Below are 27,169 nucleotides of genomic sequence, written 5' to 3'. Positions count from 1 at the left end.
CTCCTTGTTCAGTTCAAGCGCTGCGTTAGCTGTGCGTTGTTTGTTCTTGCGGCCTGTCAGTTACATCGTATTTCGCTTAGCAATCCTTTATTACTGCCGGCTTGACCTCTTAAACTACCCTGTTATATCATTATGAAATGCATCGCAAGCCTCAAGCCTTCGAAGTGTTCACCATTTGCAGCGCGCACACAGGATATGTATGACCTGCAACTTGCTTTCAATGCTCGCTCGCCAACGGCATCAACGGTCTCCGGACAATAATGGAGTAATTCAGGTAAGGTTCGCTTCTATTTTTTTTCCGCAACTGCAAGTTTAAAATACGCGCAAAAGCGTGTAGACTTCTGTTCATTAGCACATATTTTGAAGCCTCAGTTTTACCAAGCGCTATTTTCTTGTACTGGGAGCAGTGGCATTGTCGCTTGTTCGAACATGGGAGGCGCGTAGGCGCTATTTGTTTTGGCAGTGCTGTAACCGCTAATTTTCTTCCGTAGACACAGAAGTATGTGTTCTTGTGTATACATACTTTAATAACTTCCATTTTTTATCATCACAAATATGCATCGGCAGTCACGTTTACGTCCGGTTGAGTGAGGCATTACAGTTTTGTTCCTTGCACTTCCAGGTGTACACTGTTTTTGAAAATGTTCTCCTGGAAGACAGCTGCTTGCTCAGGGTGGATGCTTGCTTGGTTGCTAAAGGCGTCCCGTGAACAGCATTAAGCTCGTAAGTGTGTTCTTCCGTCACATGATTCTCAAAAGGCACTACCATGATTAATGGTGATAAATGCTTTATTTGCCTACCTATGCTGTACAAGTGGAGGAACCGCGGCCTTAGGCTAAGCACATGCCCACAAAGTGCGGTCAGCTGTTGCCATGGTCTCCTAGGCTGTTCTGTCTGAGGACTTCATTGCATATTAGAGCACTTCAGATGGGCAAGCAGCTTGAGTATGCGAATGTGTTTGCTTGCACTTTATGTTCTGAAGATTAGTGTCGTGTGTAGCAGCCAATCAAGGAAGTAATCGTGAGTTAATCCGAAGAAAATGAATTGTTCATTTTTCACTTCCTGGCATACTTTTTTCCTTCTGCAGAAAAGTCACTTACAAACAGTATGCATACTTTTTTATAGCTGCAGCATGGACATGCTGTTATAAAGCCACTTTGAAACCTCAAAAAAGTAAAGTTGCTATTTAGGTCATGCTCATAAGAAAGAGAAGCTGCTAAGAATGGCTCACGAATTAATTGTCGAGTCATAAAGAATATTCTTTGTTGCTGTGCAAAATAATGCAAAATGTCCTAGATCTAAAAAAAAATTCTGGAAACATTTCAGTGACCTGCTGCGTGCTTGTTGAAACACACACACACACAAAAAAGAAAATGAGGGTGGGGACCAATGTTGAGTGCACACAGGAAGTTGAGTAGCGGAGGAAGTCATCACCGAGCTCTATGACAGCAGACTTGGCATGGCAAGGAGTCATAGAGCACTGGCACGACAGTGTTGCATCGGCTTCAGCTCTTTCCACGCACTTTTGATGGCCTTCCATAACTCATCAGAATTTGCAGTGTGCAGGACCCTTTTTTGCAAATTGGCTTTTAATGCCTGAAATGTTTTCAGTGACTTTCATATCAGCGACCTTAGGAAGCCAAGCTAGTGTGATGGGCTGCAAAGCTTTTCAAGGTGCACTTTCACAATGTGCGCCGTGAGGATAGGGAAAGAATGCTGCGGCAGAAAATGCCCATTCTTGTAAGCTCTTAACCACACGGCCAGAGTAAAGAACACATAAATGACGAACACAGGTGCTGAACTTCAATTTTATTCTGTAACCACTAATATTCTGCTTATATACCCATAAAGGCACAGACAAGTGGCGATTTTTGACACTTGTGGCAACAAAAACTAATGTGACAAATAAAAACCAAAAAAAGTACCGAAAGGGAAAACCCGAACGAGGAGAGAACGAGATAGGCAAGTTATCTTTTAAGCCGCCAACACATGGAAAGTGGACTAATAAGTACAAAAAAAATACAAATGTGGAAGGAGAGCAGAAAATGGGTACCAGAGGTAAAGGTAACAATTAGCACAGCAAAATGCATGAGATGAAGTGCACTAAAACTGAAAAAAAAGCGTCATGAACAGCGACAATGAAGCCGACAATTGGCTAAACCAAAGCAAATGAACGAAACGCGCATGATCAACAAGGGTGAAGTCAACAATTAACATAGCGAAAGAATGAAGATGAGGTGCATAAAACCAAACAAGAAAGATAAAATGTCAAGAAATGAATTCAACAAATGTAACAAAGCGAAAACCAGGCTAGATTAGAGAAGTCCATAAAGAAAGGCAATCTCTTTTTCCAAAAGTGAAATGGACGGGGTGCTAACACAATCGTCCTTGAGCCTCAAAATCTTGGCAGCTTCGACTATTTCATGTGTCAGCTTTACCAATGTGTTTTTAACGCTTTTTTTTCAAAGATTGGGTGGCATGGCTTCTTTGAGTCAGTGAGAAAAGAACGTCAACTCCTGCTTTCTTTTCACTCATCGTAAGGTTGTGGGAAATTTGGTGCATGCAACGAATCACTGCAACCTTTTTGCGTGGCCTGTGCACTTCAGCCAGTGGTTGTGTTTTTGCACATGGTGTTTTTCAGCACTTTTCCTGCGACAGTGGAGAGGACTTGTAATGGGCACCCTGATTGCGTGAGCCTGCACACCTTTTTCAAGAAGCTTTCTTGCAATTTGTGCTCGCATGACTTGTTCAAGGCGTTGACAAGGGCAAACTGGATGATATTTCTTTTGACCAGCTTTGGAACGAGCGGAGCTGGATTGTTTCCCCTTGGTCCAAATGCCCGGCACACATAACTGGGTGTAAAGAAGATTCTTAGTTCCAGGATGTGCATGGAATCATTGTCCGGCATTTCGTGCATAAATTTAAGGGGAGCCAGGGCACTCTTAAGGACACTAAAAATTTCAGGTACTTCATGAAAAAAAAGGCTTCCTTCTCACAGTCGAAAAGAACTAAGAAATCATCCACAAAGCAGAAAATATTTTTAACTTGTTAGTGTTTGAAAATGTTCCTGAGACCTTTGTCATGCATAGCTAAGAACAGATCACTGATAACGGGGCAATACATGATCCAATGCAGATCCTGTGACTTTGGATAAAGTGTAAACCATTCCATTCTAGAAATGTTGATTTTAGGTACACAGAAAGCATAACCAAGAAACCATCTACAGAGACACCACACTCATTCTGGAAGGATACTGCTCCAGGTTTGTCGATAGCTTCACGAACGCATTTCATGAGGTCCCCCATCTTGAGGTATAGAATAAAATAATTTTAACATCTGTAGAAAAACACGGTAGGCTTTCTTTCTATTCCAGTTCAAAGACCTAATGATTTCATCTACATTCTTTACCAGAAAGGTATCATCGATAGAAAGCAATTTCTGGTTGCCTTGCAAATACATAGAGACGTCTTTCTGCCAGGTATCCTCCGAAACAATAACGCACAGAGGGCACGAGAGGTATATCTGGCAGAAAGACGTCACTATGTATTTGCATGGCAACCTGAAATTGCTTTTTATTGATGATCTCTTTCTGGTAAAGAATGCAGATGTAGTCATTAGGTTTTTGAACGGGAAAAGAAACAAAGCCTATCATGCCTTTTCTATAAATGCAAAAGGCTTGTTTTATTCTATACCTCAAGATGGACCTCATGAAATGCGTTCGCAAAGCCATTGACAGACATGGAACCATATCCTCCCAGAGTGAGTGTGGTGTCTCTGGAGATCGTCTCTTAGAATTGTTTTCTGTGTATCTAAAATAAACATTTGCAGAAAGGAATGATTCATACCTTATCTAAAAGCACGGGATCTGCATCATATCATGTATTACTTACTCCCTTGCTCAGTGATCTGTTCTTAGTTATGCATGACAGTAGTCTCGGGAATCACTTTGAAAACTCACGAATTCAAAAAATTTTCTGCTTTGGGGACGACTTTTTAGTTAATTTAGACCGTGACGTATAAACCTTTTTTCATGAAGTACCTGAAGTTTTGAGTGTCTTTAAGAGTACCCTGGCTCCCCTTGAATTAAAGCAAGAAATGCCAGACAATGATTCCATGTGTTTCTTGGAACTAAGCATCTTCACACCCAGTCACGTGAGCTGGGCATTTGAACCAAGGGGCAACTAGCCTTTCCTATAATATGACTCCGCTCGTTCAAAGCTGGTTAGAAGAAATATCATCCAGTCTGCCCTTGTCAATGCCCTGAACAAGTCATGCGAGCACAAATTACAAGAAAGCTTCTCGAAAAAGGTATGCAGGCTCACGCAATTAGGGTAACCGTTACAAGTCCTTTCCACTGTCTCAGAAAAAGTGCTGAAGCACATAGGCAACACGATAATGTTCCAGGGATTCTTTACATGCACCAAATTTCCCACAACTTTACGACGAGTGAAAAGAAAGCAGGAGTTGACGTTGTTTTCTGCCCTCGAGCAACTATTGCAGCTTTGGTGAATCGTTAATGAAAAAGAAAAGCAAAAAAAAAAATAAATAAAAAAGAGGCCGCACTAAGAAGCACAGAAAACCCTTAGCAGCACGTGCGGAAGGCGCTCACTCTAAGCCTTTCACTTACCGTAAGCTATACATGGACCAACTGGCCGATGAAGGCTAATGGAGCATTAAAATGACTTATCAGGTATATCCCCCAGGAATCTGCCCGTCCACTGCAGGAACCGACTTAAAGAAGCCATGCCACCCAATCTTCAAAAAAAAAAAACTGTGTTAAAAACACATCGTTATAAGCTGACACATGAAATAGTTAAAGCTGCCAAGATTTTGAGGCTCAAGGATGATTGTGTTAGCACCCCCTCCATTCCACTCTTGGAAAAAAAGATTGCCTTTCTTTATGGACTTCTCTAATCTAGCCTGGTTTTCGCTTTATAACATTTGTTGAATTCATTTCTTGACCTTTTATCTTTATTGTTTCGTTTTATGCACCTCATCTTCATCCTTTCGCAATGTAATTGTAGACTTCACCCTTGTTGCTCATGAGCATTTCCTTCATTTGCTTTGTTTTAGCTATTTAGTGCTCATCTTCTGCATTTAGCGGTCAATTGTTGGCTTCATCTTTCTTGTCATGCACTTTTTCTTTCAGTTTTAGTGTACTTCATCTCATGCGTTTTGCTGTGTTAATTGTTAGCTTACGTCTGTTACCCATTTTCTGTTACAATTGCATTTTTTTTTCTGTTATTAGTTCGTTGTTCCACGTTTTGGCGGCTTAAAAAATGATTTGCCTATTTTGTTCTCCCCTTGTTCGGGTTTGCTCTTACGGTACTTCTTTTTGTTTTTATTTGTCACAAGTGTCGAAAATCACCACTAGTCGGTGCCTTTATGGGTATATAAGCAGAGTATCGGTGGTACCAGAATAAGGTTAAAGTTCAGAGCCTGTGTTCGTCTTTTATGTGTTTACTCTGTCCGTGTGGTTAATTAAGCACTGTCAATCATGAATCAACACCATTAGCTCGACAACTTTTTCTATCCTTGCAAGGTCCTTTTAGCAGGTGAGAAAGGAGCTGGTGGCAATGATTACAAAATGTGCTTGGGAGCTCAGCTGACCATCAATGCAGGGAAGAGGTGAGAGGCTGTCTGTGGTAACCCCCCCCCCCCCCTTCACATGTTTAAGGATTTTTGAGTGATTGGCCTGAGGCCATTGACATAAAGGGGATCATACCTTAAAATAGCAGTATTTAATGAAAGTTACAGCCTTGGCAGCAAAACAAACATGGTATATAAGAAAGCAAGCCACAGGTCAAAAGACAAAAGTATAATCATTTACTTTTTAGCAACTAGGCAGCACTCTTTTTGTTTCTAGGCCCACCCAGTACAGGCCCACCCAGTACTGCCTTAAAGTTAGGGCTTTTGTGTAGCCATCCTATCTGAATCCTGCTTTGTCACGCCTTTGCCTAATAAATTTATCTGACACATTAAGGCTCAGGGCAGCCCTTATCTCACCCCCTGTTACGAACAGGTTGTCACTAACAGAGGCAACAATTTGTAAATTCTTTTTGGTGAGATAGTGGGAAGCATCTTTGATTTGGTCTTCATCTCGGTAAGTATGTATGATTATGCCCTCTGAAGCCTCAGCCACTCCAGTTGCTTTTCTGTAGTGCGCTGTCCAGTGATGTCCCTCTAATTCAGAATCTTTTCGTTTGAGGTATCGCGGCAGCCTTATAGGTCCGTAGCCATGCTGAAGCTCTAAGCAATGCATGTTGATAACTGTCCATTTTACAGATTAAAAAAGCGTTCACATCAGAAAGTGAGAAATGAACGATCCATAAATGGGTGTGTTTGGCCAGTGTTTAAATTGCATTTCTTCAATTGTTTGCTGTATAGGACAGTCTTCAGAACATAAAATATGAGCAAGGCCGTTTGTCTACTCATGCTGCCTGTTCATCTGAAGTGTGCTAATGTGGAGTAACATCCTTAAAGAACAGTATAGCAGATGTGGGCATGCTATTCGACCCATGTACAACCTCTTGACCAATCACTTTGTGGCTAAGTGCAGTTACTACAGGCCTACTATTACCTTCCATGCTATGTATGTGTTAATTGTTGCACTCCTTATTTAATCTTAAGAGAATGATCTGTGTAGGTAATTGCATAAAATGGATCACTACCTTATTTTGTCAACTGATTTATTGCTATTGCTGCCATGCAGCATGTGACACTGATTGAGTGTAGAGTTCTCAAGCACTTCCTTCAGCCAATGCTTGGTTTAATAATTTTGTTGTCATTGTCTTGTGTTAAGTAATGGCAATAATTAGTGAACTGGTTGATCTTGTGCCCTTCCAGCAGGTGTGCTTCTGCTTGGCAGCACATGAGAATCAGCGATTCTTGTTTATAAGTCACTGTATCTGTTCTGTTCCCAAACATGTAATTGTACTCAAGGGGACTCAATCACAGTTCTTCAAAGCTGTTTTTTTTTTTGTAATACACTAGTTGACTTTGCTTTATATTTGATGATATGTATTCTTTCCTTGACTGTAATTGTGTATATCAGTGGGCCTCTTAGATTATCCACTGTCCGCAGGTCGCCTGAGTACAGCCCAGCCATTTGTTTACTAGGGTTGCTCTGGCGTTAGTCTTTCTCCAGGTGGACAGTTCCGGGCTACCTGCTGGCTGCTAGACTTGCCAGGATGATTTTATGTTGGCTGCTCGCATCCAACTAGCAAACAACGGAGAGGTGATATGGAGGTGAGGAATGTCTGTGGCTGTTTTTATTGACTAGGACCGCAGAGCTTCGGGTGAAATTATCTTTTGTTTTTAGGGTGTCTTTAATAATGTGCAGGCAGGTGCTCATTTCAGCTGGTCTGCAGTGCTCATTTATTACATCTTTAACTGTCGCCGCATGCATATTTTGTATGTGTGTGACATTGTCTCCCATCACATAATTTACAAGATTAGATGTTCGTTCCATATTGAGCCTACTGAGTTCGGATTTGCAAATTATATTTGATCTGTCATGTTCTAGCATCAACTTATTTTACAGCATTGTTCGAGAACCTTCTCGAGCGTGAGAGCAGACCTCAATTCCCTGTGCACTCAGGCATGCGCATTCATGCAAGTATATCGTCAGCATGCGACACACGGTCCGAGTGTTCGGTATTTACTTTTGTAGCGCAGTGGAAAGGACATACCTTGGTAATTGCTCAGAAATATTTTAAGATGTAACGTATGCATGCACTATCACGTTTCACTTGATTCATTAAGGTGGTCACGACAGCTAACAACTGAGCATAAACTAGTTATTGCATTTCACTCCTCACACGTTAAATTATAAATCCTCGAAATTTGAGCTCATTCGGTGCAGCAGATAGTTTTAAAAATAATTTTTATTATTATTGAAATTGGCTTTCTGGTCTGGCAACCATTGGCCGCTGACGTCATGAGATATCATTCCCATGTCGTCTGCTATTCGCGATGTAGTCTATGTAGGCTGCACTTTTGCACTCATGCTTAGATGGTGGTCACAGATTTTTTTTTTTTTCAGCAAAAATATTTTATGCGCATATTCTCTTTTCTTTGAAAAGCCTTTACTATAATATGCGACTTTAGTGATCCTCGGACTTGTTTTGGGCTTCGTCTAGAGATTGCCGAGGAGGCTGAAATGGACGGGCTCATGCTGTATAATTCAGCAAACAATCAGAAGCATATTATTCTTACGCTATGAGATTTAGCTTGTTTTAGCAACAAGCACTCACGCTTATAAAAAGGTACTTGTCCGTTTTTTCCCGCCGTGTACCCGCGCCACGAAAGTGGGGAGGGGTTAGCATTATGTTCCTGATTGCTGAGGTATTGCCGTTGCTCTTTCGGTCCAAAAACTAAGAGTAAGCAAGCATTACCTTGAGGCGAGAGCATACCTTGCAACATTAAAGGAGCAGACAAAACTTTTAAACAAAGCAGTACCTCTTGACGACCTTCCATTGATCAGTTCCGTCGGTGTCGCGGGGCCGAAAACCTCACACTACGGTGATAGGTGCTGGTCGTGCTGGCGTCGTCGCCAGTGTAATGCGAAAAATCATGCGTCGATAAGCTAAAGCTGATAAGCTGACTGACCGTCCCTTATGCTGAAGAAAACATGCCTTATTTTATATTGCTTTTGTGCAGTAGCATCTTCATCAAGCGCTTTTGTCTGAGGGTCGGCCACTGAGTCAATCAACTCCCTCCCCCCCCTCCCTGCAAAGAAAAAAATAAGTGTCCTTTGATATTGCAGCCAGCATTTCAGACGACGCTCCACCGTGCATAGTCTCATGTCCGCAGTGATAAGAATGTTTTTAATATGAAAGCGCCTCTACTTTAATAAAACTTTAGCAGCACACCTCTGATTTGAATTCATTATGCAATTGGGGCTGGTACAAAAGCAGCCAATGGTGTGTGCTGTGCCTTCACTGTGGGGAACAACTGCTAGCATGACCGGCGTGGAAGTACGGCCTTGCATGTTGTTTTCCATGCATGATGGCTTACACGGGGAAGATTGGGAAAAAATAAGGTGGTTGTCACGAAATCGGCGCATATATTCATCAAGTCGGCACGGCGCGAGGCCCGCGCGGCGTCGCGTGGAAAGCATGTAGAGAAAAGCCCCCTTCCCCGCGCGGGAGAGCGCGTAGCTTTGTACGCGTGGCCGTCACCCTCTTTCCCCTTGCCCGGGGAGGACGGTGGTTCATCGGTATGGAATGCGCCAGAAAAATCGAGAATCTTCTATGGAACCTGGCCAATGACGACGCGCGGCTCGACGGGAGGAGAAGAGGGAGCTATAACCAGCGAAGCTATGTGTGTGTGCGCGCTAACTTTGACGCGTGCTAACAAACAGACGCGGCGCGTCCTATTTAAAGAGACCGCGCCGTTTGATGAGTCAGTCAGTCAGTCAGTCAGTCAGTCAGTTCGTCAGAGCTTTGCGACGTGATCGGCTGGACTCCCGGGCATCACCCGCTGCTGGCAAGCCCACGGACTTTCAAGGGAGCGGCGCTCGTCTCCTATGGCTACCACATCGTGACTCTTGAGGCGTCGGACTGCAACAGTGCCCGGTGAACAATTTGGTGTTTGTTTATGTAACTCTCTCGTGTTTGATCTGTTGTAAAGCCTCTATGTTATTGAATGCCTGTGTAATTGCCTGCTTAGCGTTTGTTATTCTGAGAACTTCTCGTCTGTTGTATTTCAAGTGATCTTGTGTATTCCTTTGTATCGTCTCTTGCTGTGCATAAATTGTGTTTGTTTGTTACTTCTGACTCCGATCCTTACTCTGGTTTGAACCGGCGACCGCTGGGCACCAAACGACCACCCCCTTCTGTCACTACAAGGTAGTTGAATTCCGGCTGAGCTTGCCACGTAAGTCGAGGGCACCTCCTTTGCGACCGGAACAGCTACCCCCACTCACTCAAAGGGTGTCTGGGAGTGTGCGCACCGTTAAGGGCGCATCGTTAATAATACCCCTTAATTATTAACGGGTGACAGTGGTAGATAGTGCATGCATTTGGCATTTCTCAAATATTTCTGAGTGCTTCCGAAAACACATCCTTTTTTCACTGTGCAGAAAAATGAAATGAAGACGTGAAAAATTAATGCACTCATGATACTGATGTACTGTCTTTGCCAGAAGTAACCAGGCTGCGTGTTCCGCTTCTCAGCCGGTTAGCAGAGAATTCATAAAATTTCTGATGCTGTAAATTGGTGCAACATAAATGAGACCTCCTGTCTTCACTTGCCAAAAAGTTATGATCCTCAGGGGATCCATGTTAGCTTCAGAATGCAAGCAAGAAGCAAAACATGCAGCCTGGTTTCTCTTGGCAAAGACGGTACATGCACTTATTAATGTGCCTTCTCGAGTACGTACTGGGAGCTGCAACCCACGGCAATGCTCGAGAAGGTCCTCAAACAGCAAGTCAAGTAAAATAAGCTGAGTACGGACTTGAGAGATGAAACGTATTTTGCAAATAAATCGATTTAATGAGCATAGTATGATGCAAACATCTGCACTTGTAAATGGTGAGAAGAGATATGTTGCCCCACATACACAAAATAAGTAAGCAATGGCAATGGAAAGACACACAAGATGTCCACCACGACTGGCAGAAATAAGCACTATCCTTGAGATTGTACGAAATGTCTTGTTCACTGAAGTACCGCACATGCTCACCACTTCCATATAACCTCTGTTGTCTGCTAGCTGCCCAAGCGCAACCCACACTAATACTTCTGTCACACGAGCAAGTCCCAACTCCCTCGAACTTCTTTTCCATAAAGGACCATGGAGGGAGTTCAGCCCTAAAGGAGTTGCCGCCGTGTCACACGGCTAAGAACCAGCTTCTCCGAGACGCCGTCGGGGTCCCATTAGGCGCTGTTCGTTTTGTGTATGCATATAAAAAATCAAGTTAAAAACATGTAAAATAATTTTTAGCTGCTTTCTTTCCAACAGTTTGAATTGACTTTAAAATATAAATGTATTTTCATTCATATGAAAGGAATGCGATGTTACTTTTACTAGCATATCGGGTTTGTCTGTTCTACTGGCCACAATGTGTTTGCGAAATTCTTGCGTGCATGCTTGGGTATTTGCACATTTACTTTTTTCCATGCTTTGCGTTGTGCTGCAGTACTAAAATTTGTTATAAACTCAAAATTAATGCATATGCGTTTTTTTAACACCTGCGCTGAAGCTCACAGGGAACCAGAGTACTCCCTTTACCTGCTCGAGGGAGATGATCGGAACTCCTTACGCTAGGAACTTCCTTAAGCTTCCTTTCCTAAAGGACTGCCGTGTGACACGGCGCGTATCTCCATTGAGATAAAGACTACCTTGGTTGAAGGGAGTTAAAAGGAGTTCAGCTGTGCCCGTGTGACAGCAGTATAAATCATCCTTGTAGATAGTGGCATTCAGTGGCATATCATCAGAGAAAAAATGACCCCCCCCCCCCCCCCATACACACAGAAAAATGTAAGAGCTGGCTCCACACTCGGGCGCCCCTTAGGCTAATAACTTAAGCCCAGTGACAAGGTGGCACGTATGCGGAAACTAACGATAAAAAAGAGTAAGCATGACAAATGTCTCTTAAACGTAATTTATGTTCATTATTTTACCTGTGTTAGCTGTGTTTTTGGTCATTTATTTTTAATGTGACAGTATTGAAGGCCCCGTTTCCCCAAAATCTTGCATTGTTGTTGGCAACGTCGTGAGCAAAAAAGTCATGATCAGGGTTCTAGCATTTGGTAATAAGCAGGTGACATTTTTGTGGGTCAGGCATTGATTTTTGGTGTTAGTTTGTGTGGCATCATGAGGCCGCATGAGATGCCGAATTGCCTGGAGCTCCTTACGATTGAAGGGTGAGATGGGCCCTTCCGAGTCGCACTTTTGTGCAATGTTGCTTAAGCAGGTACATATATATCTATGTCAGGTTGTCTTTCAGATAATGTGATAGCTTATCACTGTATGCTAATGAATGTTTGAGATAAATGGATCAGTGACGAAGCGAATAGCAGTATGCAGGTACGAAAAGGAGGGTCACCTTGTAGAAATGCAGACTGGAGACAGTCAAACTACCACATTATACCCTTAAAGGCAGACTTTAAGTATCCCTCCAGGTCTTAATTTTAATTTATTTATCCGAGGGCTGTTTTTAGCACCTGTTTTCCTTCCGGATTTGGTTTTCATTTATAATTGTGTGAATTTAAGGTAGTCTCATTTCTCGCAAGGGTGGAAGAACGGGCTAGTTGCTGGTTCATATTGGGAAAGGAAAAAATGATTGCACACTCGACAAAGTGCTGTGTTGTCATTTTTTGTTTATGTCTCAAAAATGCGCTGTTATTTTTTCTGAAGCTCTCTGTTCTTACTGAGCTTTTTCATTTTACCTCAGATGCATGACCTACAGTAATGAAGAAGGACATGCCTCTTTGTTTATGCCTTAATCACTTAATGTTGTGGTATTATATTTTTTTTCTTATGTCTATAGCCCTGTGTTTTAGATAAAAAGAACGACCGAGGTTGCCCTGCTTTGTTATATTGAACAACAATGCACCATAAAGTCATCCCGCTGTCAAAACATGCATGAACATTAGAGCATATCCTACCTTCCGTTATCACTCTCAGAGAAAGTGTCTAGTATGCAGAAACAATAAGGCGGTAGGCATTGCTAGTGAAGTTAACTGCCGCCTGACCACATGCCCACAGGCTACGAGGTCAGCCGCTCAGTGTGTATGTGTGTAAGGGCTGATGTGTTAGCAGAATTAGGGTAGCAGCAGCTTCTCTACACTGCCAGGAAATGAACCACTGACAGGGTTTTAATTAGTTTGAATACTTGTCACGAAGTATGCTGTGTTGGTCTAACTGGTCACATTGCAATGCATCACCTTCTTAGTTGGATCTCTGCCTTCTCCACTACTGCAGAGTGTAGGTAGAGCAGTGTGTTATTAGTCTGTGCAGACGTAATTGAGCGGAAAGGTTGCTTTGTGGTCCAAGCAACAGCGATCCGATATCACCTTTCTTAAAGGTTGTTGGGCTGGTGGAGTGCATTACACAAATATTACATGTATAATGTATGTTCTGCATGCACATGTGCTTGGTAGCATTGCCGCAGTATCTTTGACTATTCAGGATCGATGACAAGAATGCCAGCCTACCTACCACCAGCTGTTGTGAATACCTCGATTACTATATTATTGCGTTGCTACAGTGGCTTATCCACAACCAATGACTCGGTCAAAAGAACATAAGCACTCCAGAGAGCTTAGACGTTAGCTTGTCAGGGTCAGGGTGCTTACTGAATTTGGTATGGCAAGCATCATGCAAAAAAAGGAAGTGGTGGCAGTCCTAAAACTTTTACACTCTGCTAGATATAATTTCTTTTTTTTTCATTATTTTGGCAGTGTGTGGATCTTGCATGAAAGTAGCAATTATCAGTCAGTTTTGCAAATATATTCGGTGGAATCAGCTGTGCAATACAGTATGATGCTATATCTGGCTAGTTGCACATTTAGGATTTTTTTATTCCGCAAGCTCGCCATAAGGCATATTATAAAAACCCATCTAAATTGTTTTCCATAAGTAACCGAAGAAAGCTCTTGCTCTTATCGTTGTCGGTGAGCCATTTGGAGAAGTCCTCTTGCCTTGTTGCAGTTAGTCCTACTTCCTGCTGAATCTGTCCTTGATGGTCCCTGCACAAGTGCACAGCAGGTGGCGAACATCCACTTCTGCAGCTGGTGTGGAACACTTCGGGCATGTGGCGGGTCCGATGTCTTCTTGAGATTCCCATCGGCATGTTACCGATGGGGTAAGGGCCGCCCCAGCTCTTATTCTTGTTTCTTGCTATTGTTGTCTGCAGTACTAAAACCTGGCTCCTCATCTCCCTGGTATATGAAGTAATCAATTACAGGCTCTGCATCTCAAATACCCATATATTTGAACCTTTGAACAATAACAGCATCTGGGGACATCACATGCAAAGATTTGAAAATACGCAAACAGACAGGCTAAAGTGACACTCCAAGCTAACCTCATGGTGTCATTACGTGGTTGACTGCTGCCATGCGCAAAGTACAGATGTGTCTGAATTGTTCTTTATATGCCACAGAGCTAGACGATGATAATGATGGCAACAGGCAGGGGCAGTACCTTGGGGTGTATGCAGGGCCACTGTACTATGCAGATTCCATTTCCTTCCAAATAACAGGTTCCAAATTTACAAGGAGTGGCTCATACATAAATGTAGCCCTTAGTTGAGTGTAAAAGGCACACTATATTTCCGTGGTATGGATGATCAGGTCGTTTAGGCTTTTTGAGAAAATGTATTGCATAAAAGGGTTGCCCTTTCTCAGTATTATTTACAACTGGCAAAGTGCTAGACTGCATTATGCTAAGATGGTCTGCAGTCTACCTCTCCCTTCTTGCCACCCTGCTGAAAGATATCTGTTGTCTGTCTGTAGCAATGCATCCGTCTGTTGTTTCAGGCTATTAGGGAAAGTGACACTATGCACAGGCAACCGTAATAAGCATACTTATTGCGTCCCCACTAGCAACGTAAAGCAATTTGCCTTTACAGTGGTCTTGTTTATGCTCTTTCAGCTAATTCCTTGCCTTTTCATGATGCTATTTCCTTACACCTTCAGTTAAGATCACTGCAAAATTGCCATATATGTGCTCTGGGGGTGAAACCGCAGCCATCTGCTGGGAAATAAATGACATGACTGCATTAATTTTGTAAGAACTGAATCTGCAGTTTTTACCACACATTAACGGTGCATTAGAAAGACACCAGTATCAGTTCTGAATGAAAAATGTAACCCTCACTAAATTTTATGGACATACGCACGTGGAAAAGTGCTGGCCTTTACACATTCTTTAAACTGACCACTGAAAGTCAGCAACAGAGCTATCTATAGATACATACACCTTCACATTGTCTTTTTGTTTACTGTTAAATACAAATATAGTCAGATATCCAAGCATTCAGGCGCCTGATGCAGTCATCGGTTGTGGGTGTGCCGCTTTAGGAATGCAATAATAAAGCAGTTGAGGTGTTCACGACAGCTGGTGGTTAGGTGGGTCGGTGTTTTTGTCATCAACCCTCAACAGTTAAAGGCTACCCAAGCACATGTGCATGCAGAACATCAATTGTATGCATAGTTTTTGTTTAAAGCATTCTAGCTGCACATCGAGCTTTAAATAAACTGATACCCAGTCGCCGTTGCTCTACTTTTGAAGCAACCTTTCTGCACAAGCAGATCTGCACATACCAACAAGCCTGGTAGGAAGTGGCTCTTTAGCATAACGCCATCGGCTGCTGTCTAGTTTCAATTGATGAGTGTGCACTGCTCTACCTACAAAGGAGAGGTGCAGATTATTTGCTCTGTGTGCTATCTGCACGCTGCAGTAATTGAGAAGGTGCAGATCCAGTTGGGCAGGTGACACATTGTCATGTGACCAGTTCGGCTAACAAAGCATACTTCGTGGCTCGTATTCAAACTTCTCAGAGCCCTGTTAGTGGTTGATCACTGCCAGTGTAGAATAGCATTAGTGAAACTGCTGCTACCCTGACCCTGCTCACACTTCAGAAGTTTTGCCTAGCCGGCACACTGACGGTCCAACTGATCGACCTTGTAGCCTGTAAGCATGTGCTCGGGCAGTGGTTAACTTTACTAGTGCTTCTGATTTATAGTTTCTTGCACTGTTTTTTCATTGCTCGACACTTTCTTTGAGGATGATAATGGGAGTTAGGATGTACTCTGATCTTCATGCATGTTTTGACAGTAGGGTGACTTTATGGTGCATTGTTGTTCGTTATAACAAAGCAGGGTGACCTCAGTAGTTCTTTTTGTCTCAAACTCAAGGCTATAAACACATATTTTGACAGTAGCTCCACCCTCGTTCACAATAAGCATTTGTTATAGCTGAGGCCAATATAGGTGGGCTCTACTTCAGAGCTAGAAAAAAGTAGTGAAACCAGTACCAACAAGTTCCATAAGTACTCACTGGTACCAAGCTGTCGAGGATTTTCTCTTTAGTCTGACATATCGAATACACACACATGTGGCAGCTGTTAAATTAGGTTAAAAAAATAAAAACAACAGTAGGCGATAATGCGTAAACAAATTCATCTTCTTCATTGCTGTAGGTAATGCATCTGGGGTGGAATGAAAAACTCAGTAAGAATAGAGGGCTTGGGAAAAAAAGAAACCGCACTCCTAAGACATTGAAAAAGAAAGAGATGACAACACAGCGCTTTGTCCTTGTCTCAAGAGAGTGCTGTTTTTTTTCCCAGAGATGAACTACCAGCTAGCTCAATTTTCCACCCTTGCAGGAACAGAGACCACCTTAAATCGACGCGGTGCTACAAATGGAAACCAAGTCCGGAAGGAAAGCAGGTGTTAAAAATCTCGGAAAAATAAATTAAACCTAACTTTAAAACCTGCAGGGATACCTAAAGTCTGCCTTTAAGGGTATGCTGCTAGTTGCTTCGTCACTGATCCATTTATTTCAAACATTTATTAGCATACAGTGATAAGCTACCACATTATCTGAAAGACAACCTGACATATATATACTTGCTTTAACAATTGTATAAAAGTGCGACTCGAAGGGGCTTGATTGCCATCTCACTCTTCAATCACAAGGAGCTCCTAGCAATTCGGCATCTCATGCGGCCTCATGATGCCACACAAACTAACACCAAAACTCAATGCCTGACCCACAAAAATATCACCTGCTTATTACCAAATGCTAGAACCCTGCTTATGACTATTTGCTCACGACATTGTCAACAATAATGCAAGATTTTGGGGAGAATGGGGCCTTCAATACTGTCACATTAAAAATAAATGACCAAAAGCACAGCAAAAACAGGTAAAATAATGAATATAAATTACGTTTGAGACATTTGTCACACTTACTCTTCGTTTTTATTTTAGTTTCTGCATACGTGCTGCCTTTTGACTGCACTTAAGTTATCTCATTAGCCTACGGGGCGCCCGAGCGTGGAGCCAGCTCTTGCATTTTTCTGTGTGTAGGGGGGAGGGGGGCTACTTTTGGTTGCTCCAGAATGCGTTCATTTTTTCTCGACGATATGCTGCTGGATGCCAGACTTTCACAAGGACGATTTAGTGCGGGCTGCGCTTGGGTAGCTAGCAGACAACAGAGGTGATATGGAAGTGGTGAGCATGTACGGTACTTCATTGAACACGACATATCGTGCAATCTCAAGGATAGTGCTTACTTCTGCCACTCGTGATGGACATCATGTGTGTCTTTCCATTGCCATTGTTTACTTATTTTGTGTATGTGGGGCAACATATCTCTTCTCACCATTTAAAAGTGCAGATGTTTGCGTCGTACTATGCGCATTAAGCCGATTGATTTGTAAAATGCGTTTCATCTCAAGTCCATACTCGGTTTATTTTACATAGCTTGCTATTTGAGGGCTTTCTCGGGCATTAGCGCGGATTGCAGCTCCCCGTGCTTAGTCAGGAAGGCACATTAATTCGTACATGTACATCAGTATCATGAGTGCACTCATTTTTCACATCTTCATTTCATTTTTCTGCAAAGTGGAAAAAGGACGTGTTTTGGAAAACACTCAAATATTTGAGAAATGACCAATGCATGCACTATCTATCACTTTATTCGTTCCCAATCTTCCCCGTCATGCATCATGCATGGACACCAACATGCAAGGACTGTCACGTTGGTCATGCTAGCGGTTTCTCCACAGTGACGGCACAGCACACACCATTGGCTGCTTTTGTACCAGCCCCAATTGCATAAAGAATTCAAACCTGCGGTGTGCAGCTTAACTTTTATTTATGGTAGAGGCGCTAGCATATTAAAAACATTCTTATCGACATTATGCATGGATGACGGCATGCAAGACACACTGTCGTGTCAGCTCTACCACATAGTGCCCTCTTTTCCCCTGATAGATTCCTAAGACTACACTGCATTCCCATCCAGCAATGGAGCCAAAGTTCGAGCATCACCGATGCGGCATCGACAAATCCCATTGATGCTCTCTCTCTCATGCTCCCTGTTTCCGCACTCCTTTTATGTTGATCTTTGAGAAACTAAAATCAGCTTTAAACCTGTGCCCTTTTAGCCATTTAAAGCTGTGTCTAGCTGGGTCAAAGCTATTGCATGACCTTTCAATTTTTTTTTAACATATGTTTTTGGACTTCTAAAATCGTGACTCCCATTTGAGAAACATTGCTTTTTGATGGCTAAAGTGAAACATGATAGTGCATGCATGTGGTACATCTCAAATATATCTGAGCTATTACCAGAGCATGTCCTCATTTCCACTGCATTCAAAAATAAAATACCATACACCCAGATTGTGCTTCACACACTGACGACATGCTTGCATGAATGCGCATGCCTGAGCATGTACTGAGGGCTATGATCTGATGTCACACTCGAGAAGGTCATTAAATGATACCATAAAATAAGCTGAGGCTATGCACTTGACAGATGAAAGATATATAGAGAATCCGAGTTCAGTGAGTTCATTATGAAATAGAAATCTGCAATTGTAAGTTGCCTGGTGGGAAAGAGTGCCGCATGCATACTATACGTATATAAGCAGCGACAGCTGACAAAGAAAAAGATACCATAGGTGGGCACCATGGATCAGCTAAGAGCGCCTATGATGCCCTCGGATAAAAGAAATGTCGCATGATACTCCTGTCCTTCTAGTCAGTTTAAAAATAGTGCATAAATTTCTCACTTCTATATCACCTCTCCATTGTCTGCTAGTTGGAGGGCTGCAGCGAGCATAAAATAATCCTGCCATGTCTGGCTGCCAGTAGGTACAAACAAGACAAATATGAATAAAAATTGAAAACGTTGCTTATGCTTTCTCTAGTTTCGCTGCCTGCTAGCTTCTCTATGTAATTTGTCATTTGATAGATTTCATTACTACAAAAGCAGCGTCACTTCAAAATTTACATTGACATAGTCTTGCCTGAGTGGCAGTATTAACTTAAAATTGTATAGACACCATAATGCCACAGCATTCATGGCTTTATTCTGGATATAGTCTGATATAGGCATTTTGAGCAAAAATCATGGGCATATCTCTAGCAGGTGGTGCTTGGCTAGTGACATGGCTGGACACTGCTCAGTGGTTGTGCATGTCACGAGTCTACATGACACGGCTAAAGGCCCGTTCACACTTGCGACTAGCAGCGGTCGCGCGACCGTTTTGGTCGAAAAGCGACAGTCGCAAATGGTCGCATCGGTCGAAAAGCGACTGCCGCGGGCCGATCGGGCACTGCTCGAATTTTCAGTCGCCGCGACTACTAGTCGCAAACCATTTCACCAATCAGCGAGGTCCCGGAGTACTTGATCGAGCACCTTCTCAATGCAATTAAAGAATACCCCTACCTTTTCAACAAACGGCACCCGGAATTCAAAGGCAGGGAGATAGGATATGGCCTGGGAGGAGATTGGAAAGATATTTGGACTATCTGGTAAATACCATGAACTTTTGAGAAATGGGTTTTTCACGCAGGTGCAACATTTTATATTGACACCACGGTGATTGACATTGTCTATTCGTCGTCGGTGTTTTCCTGGAAACACGAGAGCGCGGCATTCGTACCGGCTCGCCTGAAAAAGCTGAAGTGTCTGGCAGGCGGCAGCTACCGACGTTCACTGTCATCGCCCAGCAGCTCTCCTACTCCCAACTCGTTCGGAACGAGAACAGAACGAGAAGGCGACTGTCGCAAGTGTGAACATCGGTAGTGGCGAGCTCCTCTCCTCTTGTCGCGCGACTGGTAGTCGCAAGTGTGAATAGACCTTAAGTTGGCAGATAGGAATTCTGGCTTTAACCAAGCCATTAAATGTGCCCGAGTGACCTAGGGGTAGCATGTCTTTGTCTGGATCCAAGGTTCTTTGGATCCAGTCAACCAGGCATCCCCAGGTGACTCAGGCAGGTTCAGATCTCTTGGTTAAAGCAGGTCTCTATATCTTTATGTGGTCTAACATAATGTGATGGCTTACAACTGCGTTAATGAGTATGCACAATATAATAGAATAAATTGTGGGGTTACTCAATTACCCTGTAGTGAAGTGTCTGTACATGAATGAGAATCCACACGGAAGCCCCAATGTGCTCCATCATACACTTAAGGTAGAGTTTAAAGGACCCCCGATATTTTTGCGTGTTGTCTGTAACAGTGTGCATGACTATACATGGATTACCACATAGTATTTGTTTATGGCTGCTAAATAATACAATCTCTCCGATCATCTGTTTCATTTTCAATGCCATAGCAATGGCTGTGTCAGAAATCAGTATAGGTCATGGAAGGCATGAAAAACAAGAAACTGCAATATCTGCTTCATGATTTTATTCACTATATCGCTGAAGCTAGCCTGGTTCAGGAGCAGTCATCACACTGAACGTGCCTTTATGACCTTCTTGATATTTGACACAAAAGCCTTCTTCTCCTGGATTCTAAATATAACTAAACTCAAGGATTCATTCAAGTTATTAACACGAAAGCGTTACTTCGCTATGTTCACAGATTTCTGTCCGTAGACCGCACCCGCAAAATCGTTTCCGCAGCAGTTGCGAGTAATCAAGAAACGTGAGAGGTTAATGAGTGGTGTCAATCGATAGAGGCTGACTTAATGTTGCTGCCGAAAAATAGGCCAGTAAGCTAGTTAGGTAATTAATTACAGGCAAAAAATGTAAAAGTTCTCTGCAGCAGTTGTGAGTAATTGAGAAGTGGTAGAGGTTAATGAGTCCAATTGATAGAGGGTGACGTAGTGTTGTGTCCGAAATAATAATTAGGCCAATAAGGTAATTAGGTAATTAGAGGCAAAACATGCAAAATCGTGTCCGTAGCAGTTGTGAGTGATTGAGAAGTCGTAGAGGTTAATGAGTGGTGTTAATCGATAGAGGGTGATGTAATGTGTGCAAAGAATTAGGCCATTAAGGTAATTAGGTAATTAATTAGAGGCAAAAAATGAAACAGTAAAGGCAGAAATGGTCTCATTAGCTAATGGCTTGGTGCCATATTTGAATGTATCAAATACTAAAATAATTAATCCAGTGAATTAAGGTGAGTATGTGACATTACACAACCTGAAGTCGAGCTAAAAAAGAGCATATGAAGGGATTAGCATGCAATTTCAAAGTACCAAAGACAAGTAGTTAAGGCAGTCAATTAGAGTGGCGTCAAAGGTGTGACGCCACGCAACTGGAAATAGAGCTGAAAAAGGGCATAGGAAGGGATTGCGCAATTTGAAAGTACCAAAGACTAAAATGAATAAACAAGAAGTGGATAATGTGAGCTAGAGGCTGTGACATCACACTACCAACCGGAAGTCTAGCTGATGAAGGGCATAGGAAGGGATTGGTGCACAATTTGAAAGTACCAAAGAAAATGGGTAAACAATAAGTGAATTAAGCAAACAGAATCAACCAACAGCAGATTCCGTGCTTTTGCATTACTCCAATTCAGATTCTGCAGCGCTGTTTTTAGTTGTAGATGGGTGCACTCTGCAGAAGCGGCCACAGTAAACTCCAGAGGGAGTGGAGGTTCGCCAGTACAGCTGCATGTGTTCTACATCCAAAGCCAATTCTCGAGCAACAAACGGTCCAGTGCCGGCGAGGCTTGTGTTTAGCCTCTGAGGGACTAGCATAGTGGTATTCCCACTTGAAGTATAGCAAATTGGCAGTCAGAATAAACGAGGTATGTGGATTTCTAGATCACTAGCTTTGTTTAATGATTTGTAATGAAAAATCTACACTTGGTCATGATGTGCCACTGCTAGGGCATACCTAGGTGGCGACCCCAGGCCTTCACACCAAGTTTTGTTTTGTTGCATTAGCTGTAGGTTAAAATGAAAACTTGAGATTAGGAGTATGTTTAGTTGCTTATAATGGTTTGCTTTAACCTCCCTTGCATTGTTTTTATTCTATATGCAGGCACCTGGAAAATGCAAGGATATCTTGAGCGGCTTCACTCGGCTCGGCAAGCTGCGATGTGGTCGAGCGGCAGGATCACTTAAAACTTTGCTCACAGGATCACTTGGCTTGTAGCAGTGTTCTGGGCATCTAATGCCAAGTAGACTGTGGTGTCGAAAACACTGATGGGCCTAGACCTCACAGAGCACATCCCAAATGTATTGCTGGCATGCACAGCAATTGTGAGAAAATAAAAGCTGTCATCAGCGTGCTTTTGCTTCCCTATTTATTGAAGCACCGATTTCACATCACAGACTGTTGTGTGTATGGTGCAAGAAGTGTGGAAAAAATTTGTACATTCACCATTGAACAGTGTGTAGTGGAAATACTGTGCACCGTTTTGCAGAGGAAGGTATGGCCAAAGTGAGTCCTACAAAACATATGGCTGGAACTGGTTTAAAAAATGGTAGGATGTGTAAAATAGGCCATGAAATTCCATCAGAAGGAGTAAAATAAAACTCTCTTTGAAGGAGTACAGGCACTCCTGTCCTTGAACTCCTCCTGGAAGAGTTGTAGGACGCTACTACAGTGTGTAGTTTTACTCCTTTCGGAGGAGTACCTTTACTCTATTCACAGGAGTAGCGCAGTACTCCATCAGTGGAGTCCGATTACTCTATGGCTAGAGAGAGTTCTTTTACTCTGGAAAAAGGAGTCGTATATGGGACAAGCGAAAACTCCTCCAAATGGAGTTCTAGTACTCCTTCTGTTCTTAGAGTGCAGCTAGTTCATGAAGGTGGCCTGGGCAAACAGTTCCTCTCAACAATGGTGCGAGGAAAAAAGAAACTTATAGAAGTTAGTTCGAGCAAAATAAGGAGAAAATAAATCTGTATGGTAGTATCGAGTGTTTCTGGCTGGTTGAATAAAATATTGTGACGGGTCAAGTCCTAGTTTATTGGTTAGTAAGAAGGGAAGAAACTCTAAAGAAAGTTCTATTTCCGATCTTGGAGGTGTGGTACATTGTGAATTTGCATTAATTCCGAAGGGGGATCTGATTTCAAAAATTTAGGGAACACGAATGTCACAGCTTTTCATTGCACTTTTTCAAGCTTTTTTTATATTTGATGTAGTTTTCGGTTCACAAACTATGCACGCATATTCAAGCTTAGGCCTGATTAAAGGAAGATAGCCGAGAAGTTTTACATCAGATGGGGGATTTCGGAGTTTATGCCTGAGGAAACAGTTTCCTAATTGCGGCTCTACAATATTGTCAATATGTGTATTACAGGATTGGTCACTTGTAATTGGCACGCCTAGGTATTTCACAGCAGTTAATTCCATCAGCTCAGCAGACCCAAGTTAATAGCATACTTTATGGGATACTTTTTATGCGTTATGCGGATAGAAACAGTGTTCTCCTGATTTAGCGCCATGCCCCAACGTGTGCACCAGTTTACAATAGTGCCAAGGGTAGTATTCAGGTCATTTTGATGTTGAGTATTAGAGATTTCCCGAAATAATGTGCAATCATCGGCATAGAGCTGGATGTGAACACTAGTGGACATTTCATCTACAATGCCATTAATATATAACAAAAAGAGTAATGGCCCCAAGACGCTTCCCTGGGGCACACCGGACGTGACTGGAAGAAAGCCCGACTGATGCCCCCCAAGAGCAACGTACTGCTGTCGATTAGTGACGCATATCCATGAAATAAAGTTCTGTGGGAGACCAATTCATTGTAATTTGATTATTAGCCTATATGGGCAACTACATCAAAAGCTTTGCTAAAGTCTAAAAATATTGCGTCAATTTGGCCCTTGTGGTCCGGGACGGAAGCAAAAGACTGAACAACAGACATAAGTGGCGTCACAGTAAAATATCTTTTCCGAACGACGTGCTGGCAGTTAGCTAGTATAAAATCATGTTCTAAAAAGTCAAGAATTCGAGTGGCAATAACATGTTCCATAAGTTTGCTATACAATGAAAGTAAAGAAATGGGACGATAGTTTTTTAATACCAGGCGGTCGCTTGGCTTAAAAATGGGTATTACTCGTGCTGTCTTCCAGTCCCCCGGTACTTTCCCTGTCAGTAGAGACGTGCGAAAAATAATGACGAGAAACTCGGCAAGTGGTTCAGCATATCTCCGAAGGAAGATGTTTGGTATATCGTCCGCTCCAGCGGAGGTTTTAGTTTTTAAGTTCAAAAGCATAGAATATACATCGGTATAAGTTAGGAAGTTCACCTCAGACGGATGCGCGCAAGCGGGGCTCAGCGTGAGTGGCTACTAGACAGAAAACCCGCTGCGGAAATATTTGTTGAAACAGTGAGCGATAACCCTTTAATCACTGATAATTTTATCATCAACTACTACTTCAGATACTGGTTGTTTTATGTCGCTGATGTATCCCCAAAATTTGGTCAGGTCAGTTTTTAAGAAGTTTGGCAGAGTTGTTTTGAAGTAGAAATGTTTAGATCTGTGTACCGCTTTTTCGAGGGCATTTTTAAGTTCAAGGATATAGTTAGATTGCAGAAGTTTCTTCTCTAGTCGCTTTATTTTTTGTTTTAGATGTATAATCGGTCGATCATCCAGGGAGTGCCTTTATTATTCTGTTTTCTTTTTGTGAGCCCAAATGTGTCCAGACAATAACGATATATTTCTTTAAACTCATTCCACAGGACGCAGGCATCCTTTCCATCAAAGTGGATAAGAGATGTTTCTAAGTTATGTATTGTGTGGGCGTCATCAGTGCGTGGGCAGTCTTTGTATGTCCGCATTTGCTGCTGTTTTGGCGCGCTGTGTTTACGAATGGGTATTGAAATGCTCACGTGACTGTGATCAGAAAGCCCTTGCTCAACCGATACAGTGCAATCATAAAATGCGCGAGGTATAAATGCCAAGTCTAAAATTTACCTAGAGGTGCGCGATACTTGGGTAGGCTGGCGAACAATCTGAGCTAAGTCGTGTATGAGCATGATATTGTAAACTGCATTCACATGCTTATTGGACCCTCTGCATTGTTCCAGGCTCTCCCAGTCAATACTTGGAAGATTCAGATCGCCCATCAATATTACTTTACATTTCTTGTATTTTAACATATGCGTCTGTAACATAACCGGCTAGTCACTGGTGACTTGAGGGGGCTTGTAGAGAGCGTACACCATAAATTCATTATCCCAGCATGGCAGTCCCAAGCACAGGCACTCAAGATCAGGAACATCTTCAACTAAGGTGGCTTTTATTCGTTTTTTTGACTATGACGGTGACGCCACCACCTCTTGAGGGCCTGTCTTTTCTGAACACTTTGTAGGAGGGTCGAAAAATCGCATCATTGCTAATATCTTTATGCAGCCAGGTCTCAGTTATATTAGATATGCGAGGATCGTATTCAAGCAATAGGATTTCAGGTTTATCGGTTTTATTGACAACACTTCAAGCTTTAAGGTACATATTCTCAGCTGTTTTTCTTGCACTAAAATTGGTTTACTGTATCGAGTAAACTTATTTAGTGAACTTTGAAGCTTGTAAGACGGCGCTGATAGGAATCTTGAGATTAAGAGTGACTTGCTTTTGCCTGCGCTTGTTGGCGCGTCCTGGGACGAGACTTCTTTTCCTCGTTATTTACAAACGGTACTTTACCGTTCAGTTCATCGTTCCTGATGTACGCTCTGATGTTAATGTACAACTTAGTAGTGGCCATCGAAACTTTGTCACCGTGATCACGGTTGGCTTCGCACTATCCCATTGCTTTTTTCTTATAGCTCTGGTTTTTCGGCAGATGTCTTCACTAACAGAGAACGAGCTATTTTTAAGTTTGAATCCTTTCTTTATTATTTCAGGGTTCTGCCATGAATCCAATAACTTAAAAATAACTGGCCTAACTTTGTCTGTTTCTGGGTTTCCCAAACGGTGAATTCGCTCTATGGCAACTTTGTTGTACCCAAGAGTTCTTTTAATTATGTTTTCACAGATAGCGCTTTCCAGCGTTTCTCTCGTTTCGTCATGATCCTGCGGTAGGCCAAAAGCAATCAAGTTGAATAGCCTGTCACGATCTTCTAGTTCATCAATCCTTTTCTCTAGGATTTGAACCAGGTTTTTCAGAGAATTAATCTGATCATTGCAGGAATCCACCTTGGCTTCTAAGGCCGATATGGCATCTATTTTCTTCTCTATATTAGTCAATCGCTTTTCTTTAATTTCTTTGATGTCGGTTGCAATATCTTTCAACTGTTTTGCAATCTGTGTTAATTCGGGACAGGGTTTAGTTCAACATCTCCAGAAAGTAACAGTAATTTTCTTAGGAACACAGCAACTTCAAACAACTGAGAACAGCGGTGCGGGCATGTCAGCACAATTAAGAAGGGATCGCTAGAGCGAATGAATTTTCCGTAACGTTTTCTTAACTGCGGGTTACACAGAAATGGGTTGTAGCGGTAAATCTCGGTGGTGCCGCCGTGCCCTATGGCCGTGCCACATCTCGAAAGGCAATATATAGGGGAGCAGTTTCAGGGCGTTGTCCACGGATCATGCACACTTCCCACGGAGCGCGTAGCCGCCCAGCTGGAAACAGCGGTTATCCCAGGTTGAACACGTTGATGGTCATCCACGATATGCAGCGTGATGGGGCTGGCAGGTCCGGCGATTATGTTCAGCAGCACTCCAAGCCAAATCTGCGGGATACACAAAAACGGGTTCTAGAGGTGCATCTCGGTGGTGCCGCCGTGCCCTTTGAAAGTAGAGGTCCGAGTTGACGCTATTTCCGGCGCCCACTGACACTGACGGTGCAGGCACATTTTTGAGTCCTAGCTTCAGCTTCAAAAATATTTTCACAGCACTGCAATACTTTGGCCCTAGAAAGCAATGAAATGGATATAAACTTAAACACGCAGAGGAGCAGCACAAGAAATAAGGACAGAACACACTGAAAACAGGACTAGGCCTGTTTTCAGTGTGAAAGGAAATAACAAAAAGGATAAAATTGGGATGGAGCGCATTTGGCAAGCACTTGCAGATTATGAATAGCAGCTTACCGGTATCGCTCAAGAGGAAAGTATATAACAGTTGCATCTTACCTGTACTCACCCATGGGGCTGAAACGTGGAGGCTAACCAAGAGAGTTCTACTTAAGTTGAGGACAACATAGAGGACTATGGAACGAAAAATGGTAGGGGTAACATTTTCTGACTACTCATGCGGTACAATGGTACAAGGCACGAGTACCACA

At 42.6% G+C, this 27,169-nt stretch overlaps 1 long non-coding RNA gene across 2 annotated transcripts; it reads left to right on the top strand.

Annotated features, from left to right (window-relative positions):
• On the top strand, window positions 1-22,218 carry LOC146176726 (uncharacterized). 2 transcript variants are annotated; one of them, XR_014701556.1, is made up of 3 exons: window positions 1-274; window positions 623-723; window positions 21,969-22,218. It is a non-coding gene; the product is annotated as an uncharacterized LOC146176726 (long non-coding RNA). The 2 variants fall into 2 exon arrangements; XR_014701557.1 differs by lacking the exon at window positions 1-274 and adding an exon at window positions 307-499.
• Window positions 22,219-27,169: the final 4,951 nt, after the last annotated feature.

This window comes from Amblyomma maculatum, chromosome 10 (genome assembly GCF_055883805.1).
Source record: "Amblyomma maculatum isolate TAMU_Amacu chromosome 10, ASM5588380v1, whole genome shotgun sequence".
NCBI lineage: Eukaryota > Metazoa > Arthropoda > Arachnida > Ixodida > Ixodidae > Amblyomma > Amblyomma maculatum.
Note: the sequence above shows the minus strand (reverse complement) of the source record. Positions and strands in the feature narration are given on the sequence as shown.